This window comes from Perognathus longimembris, chromosome 15 (genome assembly GCF_023159225.1).
Source record: "Perognathus longimembris pacificus isolate PPM17 chromosome 15, ASM2315922v1, whole genome shotgun sequence".
NCBI classification, from domain to species: domain Eukaryota; kingdom Metazoa; phylum Chordata; class Mammalia; order Rodentia; family Heteromyidae; genus Perognathus; species Perognathus longimembris.
This window is the reverse complement of record NC_063175.1, coordinates 50186602-50205782: the sequence shown is the minus strand read 5'-3', so window position 1 is coordinate 50205782 and position 19181 is coordinate 50186602. Positions and strand designations below refer to the sequence as shown.

The 19181-nt window shown below is 38.6% G+C and overlaps 1 protein-coding gene and 1 pseudogene across 1 annotated transcript in view; one reads left to right on the top strand and one right to left on the bottom strand.

Annotated features, from left to right (window-relative positions):
* The window catches only part of Phlpp1 (PH domain and leucine rich repeat protein phosphatase 1), a 183309-nt gene that overhangs the window by 147293 nt on the left and 16835 nt on the right, over positions 1-19181 (bottom strand).
* LOC125364142 lies at positions 9383-9887 on the top strand (annotated as a pseudogene).

Genomic DNA, 19181 nt, shown 5'->3' with positions numbered 1-19181 from the left:
GCATTTCATTAAAAGAAGGAAATTTTCAAAAAAGAAGATTAAAAAAAAAACTCTTAAGGAAATAGTTCACTCTGGCAGCACAGGTTTTCTACAGGAAAAATCGAAGTAGGTCGGATTTTCTTTACTAGGAAAAGCTAGAAAGTTAACAAGAGGGTGTCTTATCTCTGCCTCAGACTAATTTGCTTGAAAGTACTTAAAAAAAAGGTGCCAGAGGCTCTAATATTATTTTTTCTATAATTATGTGTTTCCTCTCACTACCCAGAAATATAATGAAGAATAAACGTTTTGCTTTTATCTTTAAAACAATTCAAAAATTTCATCACCAGCCTAAAAAATTTAAATTGTGGAAGCAATGCATAGTTCCAGCCTTCTTTTCATTTAACAGTGGCTCATACCTGTAATCCCAACTACTCAGAAGGCTGAGATCTAAAGGATCGTTATTTCAGGCAAACCAGGGCATGTCTGCCAGACTCCATCTCCAAAATAACCTGCCAAAAAGCAAGGCTGAGATGTTGCTCAAGTGGTAGAGTACCAGTCAACCAGGCAAGCAGAGTGCGCATGCGGCAAAGAAAGGGGTGGGGAGGAGAAGGAGAGTGAGAGGGAGGTGAGGAAGAGAGGAAGGGAGGAAGAGAAAGGAAGGGAGAGGGAAGGAGGCAAGACAAAGAATAGCAGTAACTATTCAGAAGTAGAGGGAGGAATAGAAGCAAAAACTAAAAGTTAAAGGAATGGAGTCGCAAGAGAATAAATAGTGTTATATATTACCTGGTCACAAACGGATATTTACTTGCTAGCTGAATAATAGTGATCAAGTGACTTAGCCCCTGTGTGCCTGTTTCCTCATTTTGGAAATGTCAGTTTACTGCCTTGAATGAAGTGTTTCTTTTTTCTCCTCTTTTAAACAAATAAACAGGAAAGCTTTGTTATTAATTACTGGATGCTAAGAGTATGATTTTCTTTTGATATTCATCCCTAAAAGAACTTTAGAGACAAATAAAGATTGAAAAGTTAAAAAAAAAAAGCTACAATGACAAGAAGCGCATTTCTACTCTCTGAATAACAATGAACTTTGAGCTGATAATTTTGCAAGTACTTGGAAGAAAAAAAAGTGGTTTACATTTGTACAAACTCTACATGGAATTAAAGCGCCAGTTGTCTCCACCATACTATAAGTATGAAGTTGTATTCAAAACTATCCAGAACTTGGCATTTCAGAGATGAAAATTAATTCAATATATTTTTTCAAACCCCAAATGTACACATGGAAAAATCTTTGCTCATAAAACTAATAAACACCTTAACAGCCCAGAGCCAAATGGGCAAGATGGAAAGGTTTCTGCATGAAAAGAAGTTGATTTGTTCATACATGTCTATAACCACATTAGAAAGCAAGCCACAAAGGGGCTCAAAGCTAAAAAGTAAACTAGAAAACAGCATTGGAGCAGCTCAAGTTTAGAAAGCATCAAGCCATTCCTTCAGGTATTCTCTGCCAGCTAAGAACCACAAGGGTCCTGCTAAGACATAAGCTTCTCTCACCTCCAGAAACAAACACTTTCAACATTCACACTAATAATAATAAGTATGGCAGATGCTCTTGGTGGTTCCTTCTACATTCCTCATCATTTTTTTTTGGCAGTACTGGGATTTGAACTCAGGGCCTCATGTCGAGCATTTTGCTGGTAATTTTGGAGAAACTCCTTCTGCCCAGGCTGGCTTCAATTTACAATCCCCTAGATCTCAGCCTCCTAATTAGATAGGGGCTTAGAAGGCATGAGTCACTGATGCCTAGCTCTAAATTCTTCTTCATTCAACTTTTGTTAAAAGATCTACTCCTGCATGCATAGCCATCTGTTACACGACAAAGTCAGTCCTGATCCGAACTCCAACAAGTAAATTTGATTTCTGAATCAATCACTGCTGATTTAGAATGGCTCTATGACAATTCTTCCCACTGAAAGATGAGAAATCTAACTGGGGGGGGAGGGGGCAAGGAAAGATTTAAGAAAAAAAAATAGCAGTTTCTTCCTGTACTCCTTGTCTCTAAACACTGTCATTTCTGAAACTACAATTTCAGAAATGCTATCTGCAATTGTGGAAGCAGCTTATGAACATGAAGAGAGCCTGCCCAAGAACAAAGCTACAAGTCACAAATGGCAGAGCTGAGAGAACTCAGGGCCTTCATCATCACCAAGTTCCTGGCCATACCATATACTGCATGGATCCAACAACTTCTTTATCCTCAGTGCTGTAAAATAATAAATCTCATTAATAAAGCTTGTTTGATTCAGTTTGTCCATTACTTGTAACCAAAACGATTCTAAACCCCTCACACTGTGGTATGAGTCTCTTTTCCTTCAGGGTACCTTACCCTTCCTGGCTCTTTGAGAGTGCCACTTCTGCCACGTAAGCTGTAACACTCTAGAACTCTCTTTTCCCTCTGGCAACTAGCAATGTTCCAGACACTGCTCACTCCATCAACCAAGCTTTTGAGTAAATGCAAAGTTCCCATCTCCTTCCACAATGATTACATACAATATGAGCAAGAAATAAACCTTTTATACTAAGCCACTAATATCGTTTGAGAGTTATTAGCTAGGGTAGCATAACTTAGTCTTTATTTTTTTAAAAAAATGAAACATTAGGCTTCTTTTCAGTAGAGAGAAACCAATTGTGGGTGATACCACAAAATACTCGCACAAATCATACTTCTATTTTCCCTATCCAGTTATAAAGAGCAAGACGAATAGTTCCTGGAGAAAGAACCAGACAGGCACTGGTGGCTCATACCTATAATCCTATAAATTTATTTCTCACAGCTCTAGAGGCTCAGAAGTCCAAGACCAAGGCACTCTCAGATCTGGTATCTGACAAGACTCTATTTACTAGTTCACAGATAGTGCCTTCTAACTATGGCCTCAGGTACTGGAAGAGCTGAAAGATTCTCTCAAGCCTTCTTTGTAAAACATTAATCCCATTCTGGATTAAAGGTGAAATGGGTGGAACCCTCATGACCTAATTACCTCCCCCAGAGAGTCTACCTCCTAATACTAACACTAAAATTTGGAGGAGGTAAGGTATCACTGTCTAAATTTCTTCCCCTTCCTCCCCAACAGAAATCAGAGGGAAAGGAGTTATTGGTACTAACAGAGCATGACAGGGCCAGGTTTTGATTATTCCTGTTAGAAGTGCTTTTTAACTTGGCAAAGCAATATATTGAGAGAACAAAGCAAAAAGAATATAACATTTACATCCTACAAAAAAAAAAAGAATTAGCTTATCTACATGGTTTCCAACTGTTGTTATCTAGCTGGCTAGCTCAAAAACAAGAATCTGTCAACTGTTCATTTCAAGAAGGCCACTATGGAACCGGAGACGCACATTAGGTTCCTAGACAGACTACTACAGTTTCCATCACCCACTGCAGCACGAATAACTTCAATCCATATTTTTCTTTCTTGACTCACATGTGGAATGAAGTATATTACATATGTTACTACATTACATTACAGCAAATTACAAGAGAAAACAATGACTTCTATGATGTACTGATAAAGTAACTGAGCAGCCTTGCCTTCTGATATTTCTGTCAGGAAGGTCGTACACTTGTCAGTGCAGATCCAATCAGTATACTAAGCTTTCTCAAAGACCTTTCAGTGCATTCTGTCACACCCCTCAAAGCACCAAACCTCTCTCAGCATAGCTACAAAAGGCAATCTACCCATCTTATCAGAAAGCCTTTTGAGACAACCAAACTCATTTTGTGACAGACACCTGTTTAAAAAAAAAAAGTTCAGAAAGTTAAAAGTTTGAAGCAACTTTACCACCTCAGTGATCAAACCTGCAGCCTATCTGTCTGTCTGTCTGTCTGCCTGCCTGCCTACCTATCTATTTCTATGCACACACAGACAAGCACTGTTGCTACTCCTAGCATTTACACTCAACCACCCCAGTCTACCAGAGTGACAAGACAGGTGATAGGGAATGGCTGTCACAGGAGTTCAAAAGAAATTCCACAACAGAATAGGAACAGCTGAGCAAGAACTCAGGCACAACTAAGAGGCCAAAAACTAAGACCAGGGCACAACAGACCCACTCTCCTCACTCTGGAGAAGGGAAGATGCATTAAGCAGTGCAGAGGAACAGCTGCAGAGTCCAAGAGCAGAAGGGAAAGGTGGGTGCACACTGAAGGGATAAACACATGACTTTAGTAAAATGCTTTACCACACAGTGTTTATTGGGAATCAGAAATAGGTGACAGCCCAAGGAAATAACCAATCCAACTCTAAAGGGATTGTCTCTAAGAAAAAGCCAGGCATTGGAAGCTCTGGCCTGTAATCCTAGCTACTAAAGGGTTGAGATCTCTCCATTTGAAGGCAGCTTCAATGTAACATTCTAAGAGATCCCACCTCCAATTAGCCAGCAAAAAGCCAGGCTGGAGACATGGCTCAAGTGGTAGAGCACTAGCCAAACACACAAAAAAAGTTACTGTGATTTATTTCTTTCTCCCTCCTTTTTCATGAGAAATCTCTGAAACCAGTCAATTTATTTAAATTTGCAGGCGAAAATACCTGAACACTTACACACATAACTTTGAGGAAAGTACAAATTTATCGGCCTAATTTGTTGCAAAGTACATCAACAACAATCACACCATGCCATCCCCTGGGGGACAACAGTGAAATTAATTAAACCAGAGCTGAAAACCTGGGTTAGACATGCAGGTTCCTATTTCAATGTTTATGCTACAAACAGTAACTAATGAGTTTCTAAAGTCCCACTACTTAGCAAAAAGGCCCTGAATGTAGCTACTAGACTCATCTTTTTAAGGTCTGAATATGAACTGTTTCCCACAGGCTCAAGTGCTAATGGCTTGTTCTCTTACTACTTTGAGAGATGCTGGAAACTATGGTTGCTGGGTACTAGCATGTCTTGGGAGGGCTACACTTCATCCTTTGGGGCCTCTTCCTGTCTCTCTCTGCTTCATGGCTTCCTTGAGGTGAGCAACTCTGTTCCTCGTGCCCTTCAGTCATGACATTCTGCCTCTGACCACACAGAAACAACACAACTGAAATCTCCGAAATTGTGAATCAAAATCTTCTTTCCTTCCAGATTGATTCTCCCAGGTATTTAGCAAAATGATGTAGAGTCTAACACTCATCTCCTGATACTGAACAGGTCAAATGCTCAGTGGCAATAAAAAGGGAATTCAGACATCTGCTAGGGAAAAAGATACACATGCAAGTAATATTTACTAAGTAAATACCTAAGCAGTTTAGGGATGGCATTTGGATTCAATAACTGTTATTATTATTACTATTACTACAATGAGACCTCCTTGTTTTCCTCTAATCAAACTCTCTCTATATACACCATATTATATAGGTCCTCTAATATGGCTTACATAAACCCAATTGACTCATCAGACAAGGGCCCATTACAGTAATAAAACACTTAAGAGAATGTGAACAAAAATGCCTGAAACAATCGCATTTATTACAAAATATAAGCAAGTATTAGCTTGTCAACTTCCTGATGCATACGTGACATGTAAACTCATGGATGGTTATTGCATAAAATATGCAATCTATTCCCTAAAATATTTGGCTTCTTTTTTGAAAGTAAAAACACCAATGATTCATTTGTTTAGCAAACACTGACTGCTCACTGCAAGCCAAGCAGGGCTTTGGTTTCCACTCTTCAGTTTTATCAGGACCATGTTGGTTTGGAGGGATCTATAACCAACCCAGGTAAGAGATGACGAGGCCGGGTCACTGGCGTAGAAGCTGTCCTTCGCACTAAGATGCTTAGCAGCCTCACTGTCTGCTTGTTATGCACTAGACGCAGACAGCTGACCCCCATCGGCTGTGTCAACCAGTAGGTCTCTAAATACACAATGTCCCCAGCATACAAAATGACCCCTGGTCAAAAATCACTGTTCTAGACAATGTACCTGAAAAATTACAAAACAGTCCTATTTGAATTTTAAATTAAAAACTACAAGTCACTGAGGCAAAAGTTGTAACTTTAGTTAGATGAAATAAAGAGACTCTTGCATTAATATAAAATCATTCTGTTCAAACGGGTAGAAAACATTTTCTTTCTTACTTCTATTTCCCAAGTGCCTGACATATAATGCTGAATAATTTGAACTAAATTATAGAATCTTAAAAATCTGTCTCAGAGAGAAGAATCTATTAACACAACACAACTTCACACTAAAGAGAAAAAAGTTTAGTTTTTCCTTTTTTTTTTTTTTTGGCCAAACAGATTTCAATACAGTAGCCCTTTTGCTCCTTAGTTTTGAGATAGGATCTCATTTTTTTGGAGGACTAGACCGTAGTCCTCCTATTTTTACTACCTGCCATAGCTGGGATCATAGGCATGTTTTATCATGCTCAACACTTTTTTATTTGTTGGTCCTAGGGATTAAACTCAGGGCCTGGGCACTCACTGTCCCTGAGCTTTTTCCATCAAGGCTAACACTCTACCACTTTGAGCCACAGCTCCACTTCTGGTTTTCTGGTGGTTAGCTGGAGGTAGGAGTCGCACAGCCTTTCCTGCATGGACTAGCTCTGACCCATGATCCTCAGATCTTAGCCTCTGGAGTAGCTAGAATCACAGGTGTGAGTCACTAGCACCCAGCTGGGATTGAAAACATAATTCCACATCCATTGGTAAAAAGGTCATATATTCTAAGCTAGACCTAATAGTTTTTAAAACTGTGGAAAAGAGGGGGAAACTGCATTTGTTTCGTTGGCCTTTTTTTTCCCTTTTTGATTTTAAGATTCTTACCAGAACCTCTGCTTCTAAGAATTTCACAGCTAATACAAGCTTAAAATCTATTCTTTACTTTGAAAATAAATCCTTTGGAGAACATTACCATCTATTCTTCCAATGCCTCCTACCTCATTTGACCTGAAATGCTTTTTTCTGGATGTTTTGTAAATAATGCTAGAAGCAGATACATTTTCTGTTATTCAGTAAAACTTATCAATCCATTGAGTTACTTGAGAATCTTCTTTATAGCTATTTTCCTGAGTTTGCTTTTTGTTTGGGGCTTTGTTTTTAAGGGACTGAGCAGGAAATGAAAGGGGAAAAAAGATCCACACAGTCCTGCCTCCCTCCCATCTTTCCCCTCCCCCTCGAGCCACCCCAAATGACTGTGAGAACTTCCTGCAGTGAGAACACCATGAATAGGGCCTGGCATGCAGACAGGAAAGATAGTGCAAAACTAGGACCGCTCTGAATAAAGCTTCTATGCTGCCGCGAAATTAAGGGGATTCAGGAGCCACACAAAGGGCCTGGCTATTTAATGGATTCAGTCTTTTATTTTACAGTATAATTAGGCAGCATACAAATGAAAGCCTTTTCCAAGGAGCTGGACTGGACTAACAAGCCCAGATGAGTCTTCTCTCATGTTAGCCATCTTCCCCTTGAGTTGATATTCTTACTCTTAGCCAAACATTTCAGAGAATTGGCCAGATTCAATCATTTAATCCACCTTTTTAAGAAATATACATTATCTCTTACCTAGAGGTCCAATGCTGAAGCACCTTCAAGTTTTCCACGCAAGTTATTTTAGGTAGTGTTCAAACAAGACAAGACCTCCTCCTTCCACCCACAAACATTCTTTATGCTTCACATTTATTTTTAAAGTAATAATACTAAAAAATATTAATGATCCTATGTGGAAAATGAACTATTCAATTTGTGGGCAAGGGCAGGTGGGAGAAACTGAAGTAAAGTGAAGAAAAAGATAACACTGTCTAAAAAGAATGTACTCATTACCTGACTTATGAAATGGCAACCCCTCCCCCCTGCAATACCTAAATTAAAACAACAAAATTATATTTTTTAAAAATGTCAGCTATCACCTGTGCCCAATGGATACACACACACACACACACACACACGAATAAGAAAAACTAGCATGCTTCTGAAGACATGCAGCTGCTTCAAGAGATTCACTCTAGATGAATGACATCTGAGCTGCAGTTCTTTAAAAGAATAATGTATTAATTACAGAAAAAAAAATAGAGATCCTAGTAACTTGTAAAAGTTACCTTATATTAAAATTGTAGAATAGGGGACAGGAATGTGGCTTAGCGGTAGAGTGCTCGCCTAAGCATTCATGAAGCCTCAGTTCCACGTATGCAGAAAACTGGAAGGAGTGCTGTGGCTCAAGTGGTAGAGTACTAGCTAACCTCGAACAAAAGAAGCCTAGGAACAGTGCGCAGGGCCCTGAGTTCAAGCCCCAGGACTGGCAAAAAAAAAAAAAAATGTAGACTAAAGTCTTCCCAGAATACCAACAATTCACAGAAGAAAAGTCAAAGAGCAATAAATATAAAAGACAACATTTCAACAGAAAGAAACCAGGACAAGTTAGACCTAGGCTGAACATTTTTTAAAAAACAACAACAACAATAACAAAAATGTAAGGCTAGGCCCCAACAGCTTACCCCTCTAATCCTAGCTGCTCAGGACACTGAGATTTAGGGATTGTGGTTCAAAGCCAGCTGAGGTAGGAAAGTCCATGTGACTCTTATCTACAATTAAGCACCAAAAAGACCGAAGTAGAGCTGTGTGACTCAAATGGCAGAACTCTAGACTTAGACAAAACAGCTCAGGGGCAGCGCCCAGGCGGTGAATTCAAGCTCCAGGAATGGTGTGTGCACACTTGTGCATGCACAAACACATAACATAAGTAACTGTAAAAACCTAAATGCCAGGTTTTCAAGACTACAAAGGATTTTTCCTTTTCCATAAGAGAGTGGTTATATTAATAATCCTAAAACATTAGGAAACACAAAGAGGATGATCACAGTTCAGGCCCAGGAAACATAAAGCAAGACCCAAACAGGAAAGTGCCTAGGCCCCAATATCTCTCTCTCACACACACACACACACACACACACACACACACAAAGGGCTGTTGGAGTGGCTCAGGTAATAGAGCACTTCCTAGCAAGTATGAGTCCCTTAAAACCCTAGTACCAAAAAAAAAAAAAAAAAAGAAATTAACTTGTGCTTCTCTTCCAGGTATCTCAGTCTACTACTTAAATATACAAAGCAACTCATATGGTATGCGTATTTTTCTTCCTCGTAGGGGCCCTGAAAGAAAACCAGTTGTCAGCTATCTAGAATTATTACCTCTGACCCAGTCTCTCTGTCAAATAGTTCATTTGAAACGAGTTCAGCATTTCTGCTTCAAATCTTTAAATTATAATTTCCTGTCAAATTGTAAAACTTCCTATCACAGATTCATAGATAGAAAAGAAACATTAGCTAACATGAGTAAATGTTTTTAAAAATAAGGTCACAAATGGAAAACTGTAAATTAAAATTTTTCCCTTAGGTCTTTAGGCACCAGCGACCACCTAGGAAGATGGCGGAACAGAGTCCCAAACCCGTACTATTCGTGTGTCTACGTATAACATTTGCCGGTCACCCATCGCAGAAGCAGTTTTCAGAAAACTTGTAGCTGACCAAAATGTTTCAGATAATTGGGCCATTGACAGTGGTGCTGTTTCCGACTGGAACGTGGGTCATGCCCCAGATCCAAGAGCTATGAACTGCCTAAGAAATCATGACATTAGCACAGCCCATAAGGCAAGACAGGTCACCAAAGAAGACTTTGCTTTGCTACATTCGACTACATGCTATGTATGGATGAAAGCAATCTGAGAGATTTGAATAGAAAAAGTAATCAAGTTTAAAACTGCAAAGCTAAAATTGAACTACTTGGGAGCTATGATCCACAAAAACAACTCATTATTGAAGATCCCTATTATGGAAACGACTCCGACTTAGAGCTGGTGTATCAGCAGTGCCTCCGGTGTGGCAAGGCCTTCCTAGAGAAGGCCCACTAGGTTAGCACTGCCCACAGCCAAGCCAACAACTCACCCACTAGTCCTGTGCCTAAGTGTAGAAGCTTTCCTTAGTCCCAGCCCCTGTTGTTTCTTCAGCTGACTTACTCTTATCTTAAACATAATTGTAGGTGACAAATTAGTTTTATTTTACCCAAGAAGTTAATTGACTTCTTATTTTCTCCTGATTACAAAACAGTGGAACAAAGAAATAGGGAAGAACAAAATACAGCCCTGTGAAGTAATAATGACCTGAGCTCAGGAAGACCTGGACAGTGTGGTCTACCTGGCATGTTGCATGCCTAGCACTGCCCAGTGCACCTGCTTACCTTGTACCTTGCTGACCTGGGCTCTTGTAGAGTCACAATAGCTCTACTGATAGCAGCTCCTCTGCTCTCAGAAATGTTTTAACTCAGTTTACTCATAGAGCACACTTGTATGTTTAAGATGCAAGGCATGGTAAATCCAGCACTAGGGAGGCTGAGGCAGGAGGATCCTAAGTTCAAGGCCAGCCTGGGCTATAACATGCCTCAAAATACAAAATAACAACACAAAATAAGAGGAAGACTGGTGGAATAAATCTTTAGTATTCTTACTACTTGTTGCTTTGTATTTAGTTTATTTCATGGGAGTCAGCTTATTTGCTCCAATTTGAGCCACTTTGCCTTTAAGAATTGAATTCTATATTGGAAGTACACTTGTATGCAGGTTACCTTCAGTCAGTGGAGAGAATGTTTTCCATACACATGCAACTCAAGTGTCCAACCAAAACTGACCAGCCATAAAGTTTTAAAAATTGCAGGGTCCCATTAGGTTGGTGTGCTGTAATGATATGTTGGTAACTATTCTTTCATCAGCATTTAGTAACTTCCAGGCAAACAGGTAACTTTGGTGTACCATCAATTAGCTCACCTCAAATTATAAGGATATTTCAGAAAAGATTGTTTTCAAAATAAACAACTATGGAGTTATGTAAGATAAAAAAAAATTTCCCCTTAATCAGAGCTCTCTCATAAATTTGGTCTAGTGGTTATCACTTCAATCATCAAATGCTTTGGAGGGAAATAACATTTTATAGAGTGGTGCAATATTATTAAGCTCTTCTACTGTAAATGTCCTATTTCTTTCAAGTTTGCAGCCCTTCATAGCAAACTCCTCAACTCACTAATTTAGATACATTATCTCAACCTGCCCAAAAAAGAAAAAGGGGGGAAAAAAAAGGAATGAGCATTCAACTTTAATGGTTGTTGTCACTGTCAGTACCAAGGTCTGAACTCAGCACCTTGGTCCTGCTCAAGTTTCACTTGCTAAGCTGGTAATCTACTTTGCTAGGCTGGTGATCTACTACTTAAGCCATACCTCCAACCAGCTTTTTGTTGATTATGTTTTTGGAGATGGAGCCTTCATGGGCTTTTCTGCCTAGGTTGGCTTCAAATCACCATCCTCTGGATTTCAGCCTCCTGAGTAACCTAATAATCAGGCATGAACTGCTCACCTAGTGTTCACCACCAGTCCCCAGCTCCAATTTTAATGTTTAAATGGTTTTGCATACAGATAACACAAATAAGATTAAAACCCAAAATAAAATAGTATTTTCCAATGATATTCAAATGCTACATTTAAAAACATAATGTGTGCAGAGGTAACCATGAAATCCTCCCCTTATAACTAATATAAACTAAAAAATACATAATCTATTTTTAAAATGTTACATTAGTAAAATAAAAACATGATTAAGCCAGGCTCAGTGTTACATACCTGCTATGCCAGTTCCAGACAAACCTGTATGACTAGCAAAACCTGAACCAATTAATCAATAAATTAATCAATACAAAATTACATCCGTCCTGTTTCCTAAACTATGCTCAAGTCTGTGAGTTCTGTCTATGTCCATAGTTCTTCCTTGTTCATACTTGCAGTAGGTTCTGGTTATTAACAAGGGACAAAATTCAAATGGAGGAATTCAAACTCATCCCATCCCACCCAACACTCTCTATTGTCCTTACCCAGTTCTTAAAATAATTTCACATGCATACATATCTTAATCAGAATAATCTACTTTACTGCTCTCTCTTTCCCTGTCCCCTCCCCTCAACTCTCTACTGTTTAACAGTTTTCTGTGAGATTTTTATGCCAAGGACAGCGCACAGGCCCAGAGTTCAAGCCCCATGATCAACAGGGGGTTAAAAAAAAAAAAAAAGGATTCAAGATTTTTATGCCATCTTTATAAACAAACTGTATTTTAATATTTGTTCACCTGACATCATTTTTTCCTTATCTCCTTTTCCCCCAGTGCCTTATATTTACTCAAGGGCTCTCTCTTTCTGGGTGTATGGGTGTATGTCTTTAAAGTCTAGTAGGTTCCAGGAGTAAGGAAGAAGTGACACTGTACAAAAAACAATGTACTCTTGGGGCTGGGAATATGGCTTAGTGGTAGAGTGCTTTCCTAGCATGCATGAAGCCCTGGGTTTGATTCCTCAGCCCATCATAAACAGAAAAGGCCAGAAGTGGTGCTGTGGCCCAAGTGGTAGAGTGTAGTCCAAGCCCCAGGACTGGCAAAAAAAAAAAAAAAGTAATGTACTCTTTACCTGACTTATGTAATTGTAACCCCTCTGTATATCACCTTTAATAACAATTTAAAAATAATGATAAAAGAGAAAGAAAGAAAAGTCTAGGTTCTAGAAATCATGCAATATTTGACTTTTTGTACAAAAACTATTGCTAATATTATACAGCATTATACTGATGACACACTATGATTACAATGAAAATGGAAGTAGGTGTACTACTGAATTTTAAACATGGATGTGCATTACATGTTTTCCTCTTCCTATGATTTAGCTGGTAGTTGGTTTATTGCTTCCCTTCCACATTCAATAAGAATTTGAGAACCTATCTGCCAAGCACTCTGTTAAGAACTAAAAATACAAACACCAATTTCCAGAGTCCAAATGGAGAGGAGCCTTAGAATAAATCATACAATGCATTGAGTATGTCTTTTGACAAATGCATAAAGCACAAAGGAACATCAGCTGGCATTCTGACTACTATCTGAATAAAAAGCAATTCTCATAGAGTAAAAACCACATCTTGAAGGGGAAAATTTTTTTAAAAAAGGAAAAGTACCATGCACAAAATTTAAGGTAAATCACACAATAAAATAATTTCATGTGCTCTAGGCTATATTTCATAAACCCATTAGCATATTGGAACCAGACAAGATAATCACATGGGTATTAGATGGGTTCTGAAGGGCAAATACCCTCTAAAGGGAGCTGCCACCACTGACAGGCTACACCCAGAACTGCCACACAAACCTTATATACCCAGACCTTCTGAGTTTTGAAAATTACAAATGCTGGTTTTGACTCTTACAGAAATTAAATTCATGGAAATTAATTTTAAAATATCCCAAACTGTGTTCACCAAATAAAACAGGTCCGTGGCCACATGTGGCCTCTGGGTACCAGTTTCTGGCCTCTGCTCTGTCTTCCAAAAGAATAACAACGTAACTCTCTTTATCATGTTTCTAAGAGGTATGTTTCACCTAAGATGTACAGAAGGACCAAGCACAGTGGCACATGCCTGTGACTGCAGCTGCCTAGAAGGTGGAGATCAGGAGTATCCATAGTTTGGGTCCAGTTCTAGGCCAGCCCTGGCAAAATGTTAGCAAGACCTTCGGCACTGGTGTGCACCTAAAATACCAGCTACTGAGACAAATGTGGGAAGATCAGGGTCTGAGTCTAGCCCTAGGCAAAAATGCCATACCCTATCTGAAAAATAAAGCCAAAAAAAAGGGCTGAAGGTATGACTCAGAAATTAATCAAATCACAAGATACAAATCACATTGGGTTCATAATTCCAACTAAAAATGATACACAATAAATGTCCTGAACATTGTCTAGATATTTGTTGAAAAATGGTAACTAGGTTTAATTTTTAACAAAATAATTTTAATGACATGTAGATTAAGGTCTAAGAATTACTTCAAAATCTAAACAAAAGCCAGGCATAGGTGGCTCATGCCTATAATCCTAGCTACTCAGGAGGCTGAGATCAGGGGATCATGGTTCAAAGCCATCTCAGACAGCAAATACTCTTGTCTCTAACAAACTACCCAAAAAAGCCAGAAATGTGGCTCAAGTGGTAGAAGCTAGTCTTGCGTACAAAAGCTCAGAGACAGCATGCTGCTGAGTTCAAGGCCCAGACAAAGCACCCCCACCCCAAAGGGAAAAAAAAAAACAAAATAATCAAGACAGAAGAAAGAGGATAGAGACAAATGAAGGCATACAATGACTTGGTTATTGTTGATGCTGGGGAATTATGTAAGAATTTATTTTATCACCTACTTTTGCAAATTTTCCATAATAAAAAGATTTTTTTAATGTTTTGCCTTTATCACTTGATCTCTTCAAAAGAAGGGAGGGAAATGACTCAAAAGAATTAAGGAAAACCAAGAAAGGGAAAAAGAACACTGTAATGACTTCAATAATAACTACCAAGAAACTAATTAGGCTGCCCCTTAATATAAAAAAAAAAACAAAAAACTGACCATGCACAAATGACCCTGGGATCTCTCTTGTTTATGGATAAAAAGTATTACAAAAAATTCTAAACAGATATAATTTCATTTAATGCCTCCCTAAAAGGACATAAAAATTTTAATGTTGTAACAAAAACAGCATGGTATTGGTATAAAAACAGATCGGAAGACCAATGGATTAGAACTGAAGACCCAGAAATAAAACCGCACTCTTACAGCCAACTGATATTCGACAAAGGAGCTAAAGATATACAATGGAATAAACATAGCCTCTTCAACTACTGGTGCTGGGAGAACTGGGCAGCCATATGCAGAAAACTCAAAGTAGACCCAAGCCTATCACCATGCACCAAGATCAACTCAAAATGGATCAAGGACCTCAACATCAGACCTGAATCCTTGAAACTACTGAAGGACAGAGTAGGAAAGACACTAGAACTTATAGGCACAGGAAGGAACTTCCTGAATAGAGTCCCAGGGGCACAACAAATAGGAGAAAGACTCGACAAATGGGACTACTACAAATTAAAAAGCTTCTGCACAGCTAAGGACATAGCCACCAAAATAGAAAGACAGCCAACGATATGGGAAAGGATATTTACCAGCACAGCAACAGACAAAGGCCTGATATCGGTCATCTACAGAGAACTCAAAAAACTAAGCCCCTCCAAGCCCAATAAACCTATTAGGAAATGGGCAAAAGAGCTAAAGAGAGACTTCACAAGAGAAGATATAAAAATGGCAAAGAAACATATGAGGAAATGCTCAACATCCCTGCTAGTAAAGGAAATGCAAATAAAAACAACCCTGAGATACCACCTCACCCCAGTTAGAATGGCCTATACTCTGAACTCAGGAAACAACAAATGCTGGAGGGGCTGTGGGGAAAGAGGAACCCTTCTCCATTGTTGGTGGGAGTGCAAATTAGTACAACCACTTTGGAGAACAGTATGGAGGTTTCTCAAAAAGCTCAATATAGACCTACCCTATGACCCAGCCATACCACTCCTAGGCATCTATCCTAAACAGCAAAATCCAAGATATCAAAAAGGCATTTGTACTACCATGTTTATCGCGGCACAATTCACAATAGCTAAAATATGGAAACAACCCAGATGCCCCTCCACAGACGAATGGATCCAAAAAATATGGTACTTATACACAATGGAATACTACATAGCGATTAGGAATGGTGAAATATTGTTATTTGCAGGGAAATGGTCGGAACTCGAACAAATAATGTTGAGTGAGACAAGCCTAGAACACAGAAAACAAAGGGGCATGATCTCCCTGATATATGACTGTTAACAAAGGGAGACGGAGAGACAGTAGAGACCAAGTCTGTGAATACTGTATATGTTCTTGATACATTGTGTATTGCATATATGTCAACCTGACCTAGACAAGGGATAGAAAAACAGGTTGTAAGATATCATAAGAAATGTACACACTGCCCTACTATGTAACTGCACCCTCTTTGCACAACACCTTGTAAAAAAAAATTTATGTCCAATTAATAAAAAAAAAATAAAAAAATTTAAAAATTAAAAAAAAAAAAATAAAATAAAATAAAAAAAAGAATATTAAAAAAAAAAAATTTTAATGTTGTATTCCAACTTCATTAAAATGAGAGTTGGCTGCTAAAGTGCCAAAAGAATACAGTGAATTGGAGATTTTTAATTTCCTCAGTCAAACAGGCGTGATATTCAGCACAGCATTATTATTTAGCTGGTGGTGAGATGGGAAAGCCTGAGTACACTACAGGGGATATTTATATACTCATTCATTAAGAGGCACTAATTTTTTCTGAGAAAGGAAAAATGAGTGTGCAGGAAGGGAGCAAAAGGCAGGTAAATGAGAGCTTCTGTGAACGTAATGTGAAGCCAGTAAAAATACTACATATACAATTATTTTCAGAGAATGGGCCTTGTAATTTGCAGGCATCCCTAAGAATCTCAAGTCAATGTAACCGGGCAAGGAGTTAGGTGACTAGGAAAAGCAAGAAAGATGAAGTAAGCCATATACACATAAGGAAGAAATAGTGGCTATTCTCAGCATGTCCATAGGGTTCAGCAAATTGAACAATGACAAAGTTGCTTAATCCTCCTTCTATCCCTACTATTGATGAGCCACAGGACCTGCCCTTGAAAAAGAAGATAGAATGGATTCCTAACATTCCTCTTCTTTTTTTTGGTCAGTCCTGGAGCTTGAACTCAGAGCCTATGCGCTCACTGTCCCTGAGATCTTTTGTTCAAGGCTAGCACTCTACTACTTTGAGCCACAGCACCACTTCTGGTTTTCTGGTGCTTAATGGGAGATAAAAACTCACAGACTTTCCTGCCCTGGGTGGCTTCAAATTGTGATCCTCAGGATTATAAGCGTGAGCCACCAGTGCCAGGCAGATTCCCAATCCCAAAATATCATTTGTGGTTTCTTCAGGTCTTTGTAGTCGGAGAATGTATAACTACATATTTTGCCTTAATTTTTAAAGGAGGAGGGCAGAGGACCCAGGATGAACATCACACTCTGTAGGCAGAGGATGGCCCCAGATCACCCACCCACCACAGGGCCTTAGGATTCCCAGCTTACTCACAATCTGTCTGAATACACTGTGCTCATGAGACTCCCAAAATCTTTAACTTGCTGGAGCCTCTGCCTCAGGGGCTTCAGAAATATTGCTCCTCCATCTGAACCACTCTTCCAGGTAACCTATATCCCAAGCACTATTCAAAGTTGTGTAACCTTAGCTTACACAACCAGGATTCATTGCATACTATTTGATATGTTTCCCTAGTGGCACACATCACAATTCTAATTGACTGTGTATGTGGTAAGTTTTCTCCTAGTTTCTTCATGTGAAGTCAGGAGAGCAGAAGCATAGCTATTTGATTGAAGATAAGAGTAGGCACACCGTTCGTACACAGGGACAACTCTCATTGTACTTAGTCTGCTCTATTTGATGACACTCTGTGTCCTTGTGTAATTTGGCTTAATCTTCTGAAAAGGCAGAAGATCTGGCTGACTCATCTTTTCCCTCAACCTTCAAAGCACCTGATACCACCTTGGGAGGCAAGCACTCTACTATTTGAACTAAGTAGATTAGGTAGCAAAAAAAAAAAAGGACTTCATATACACAAAGTTTCTGTTAACCACCACTGATCAGTGACTTTTGAACACAAACAAAACCTTGTGCCAGCAACTGCTAGCCCAGTAAATATACAAAGTTCCTGAATAAATAAACAAGAACAACAAAACCCTACATTCACTCCTGCAGACCAAATCAGTATTCTCAGGCCCTGTGGTGAAATGAACAGATCATTTTTTTTCTCCACTTTCTGTTTGGCAATTCATAAGGTTTGATACGAAGAAATAGCAACAGTTCTTAAAGAGTTTCTCTTCTAGTCCTAAACATCTTTATTAAAATTTCATATAAACCAATCAACAGCCAAATGATCCAATTTGGCAAATACCTGGAGAATTACATTTTAAAAAGAACCAAAATAATGTGAATGTGAATAATGTGCTAGGTTTTCATTTATTTCAATAACTACTATTTGAAAATGTCAGTATCTATCATCAGTACTGAGCAGAAAACACAAATTCACTGGGAGAAAGCGAGAGAAGGGATAACACTGTCCAAAAAGAAATGTACTCCATACCTGACTTATAGAACTGTAGCCCCTTGGTACATCACTTTTTTTTAACAAAAAGTTTAAAAAGAATATACAAAAAAACCCACAAATTTAATGCTTACTAAAATTAACAAGAAAAAATAGAATCACCATGTTTTCTTAATAGTATTTATCATATACAAAACATTAATTGTCCTCCAAGACATGTGATTTTTATCTATCTAAATTTACATTTTACCATGTCTTTCTTACTGCCACTTACTTTATAAACAGACTTAAATCTTATATCATTTTGATAATGTAGACTTAGAGGGAAAAATATTATCAAAACTATTGCAGCAGTAATCCAAAAGTGATTTTACAAACAGAAAGGAATCTATAATATTAACAGAAGGCACAATCCCAGTTTCGTCACCTACTATTAGCTGTGACTTCCATGAAGGCTTTTCTGGCCATTCTGTACCCCTGTCAACTTCTCTCCCACCACAAAACCTCAAAGATTAAGAGGAAAGACCCACAAACTGTGCTATAAAAACAAATCTGCCTCATGCAAGCATTGCCAAGCCTATAAACACACACACACACACACACACACACACACACACACACACACACACACGGCAATCAGTTCCTTCACCTCAAATTTATCCAGTGCAATAAAGTACTTAGAACAGCCCAAGAAAGGGCCAACAACGCAGCATAGATTGAAATCAAGAGTTAAGAATTTTCAGTAGTTGTGTATTCCCTATGATTACTTACTTGGTTAATTCATTCAAGAAAAAATATATTACAATACACAGGGACTACACTTTTCCTTACCTGCCAATTCACTAACAAAATTTAACAAAGCCAATTAAGTACTAACCCTCAGAAATCTTAGAAACAATCTTTATCTCTACTTACCCTTTCTAATAGCCTTAGGGAAATAGCTGGCCCTCTTCTCACCCAAAGATACTCTCCACTGCACCCTCTTATTTCTTCCAAGACTTTTCTCTGTTTATGTTTCTTCTCCATTCATTCACCCATCCTTCTTAGCCTCTACTTCTCTCTTTCTTGCCCCTCAAAACAAAAACAATGTTCCAATTTCTTCCTTCCAGGTTCCTTTCTTTCTTCCACTGATTTATATACCTTTCACCTAATCAA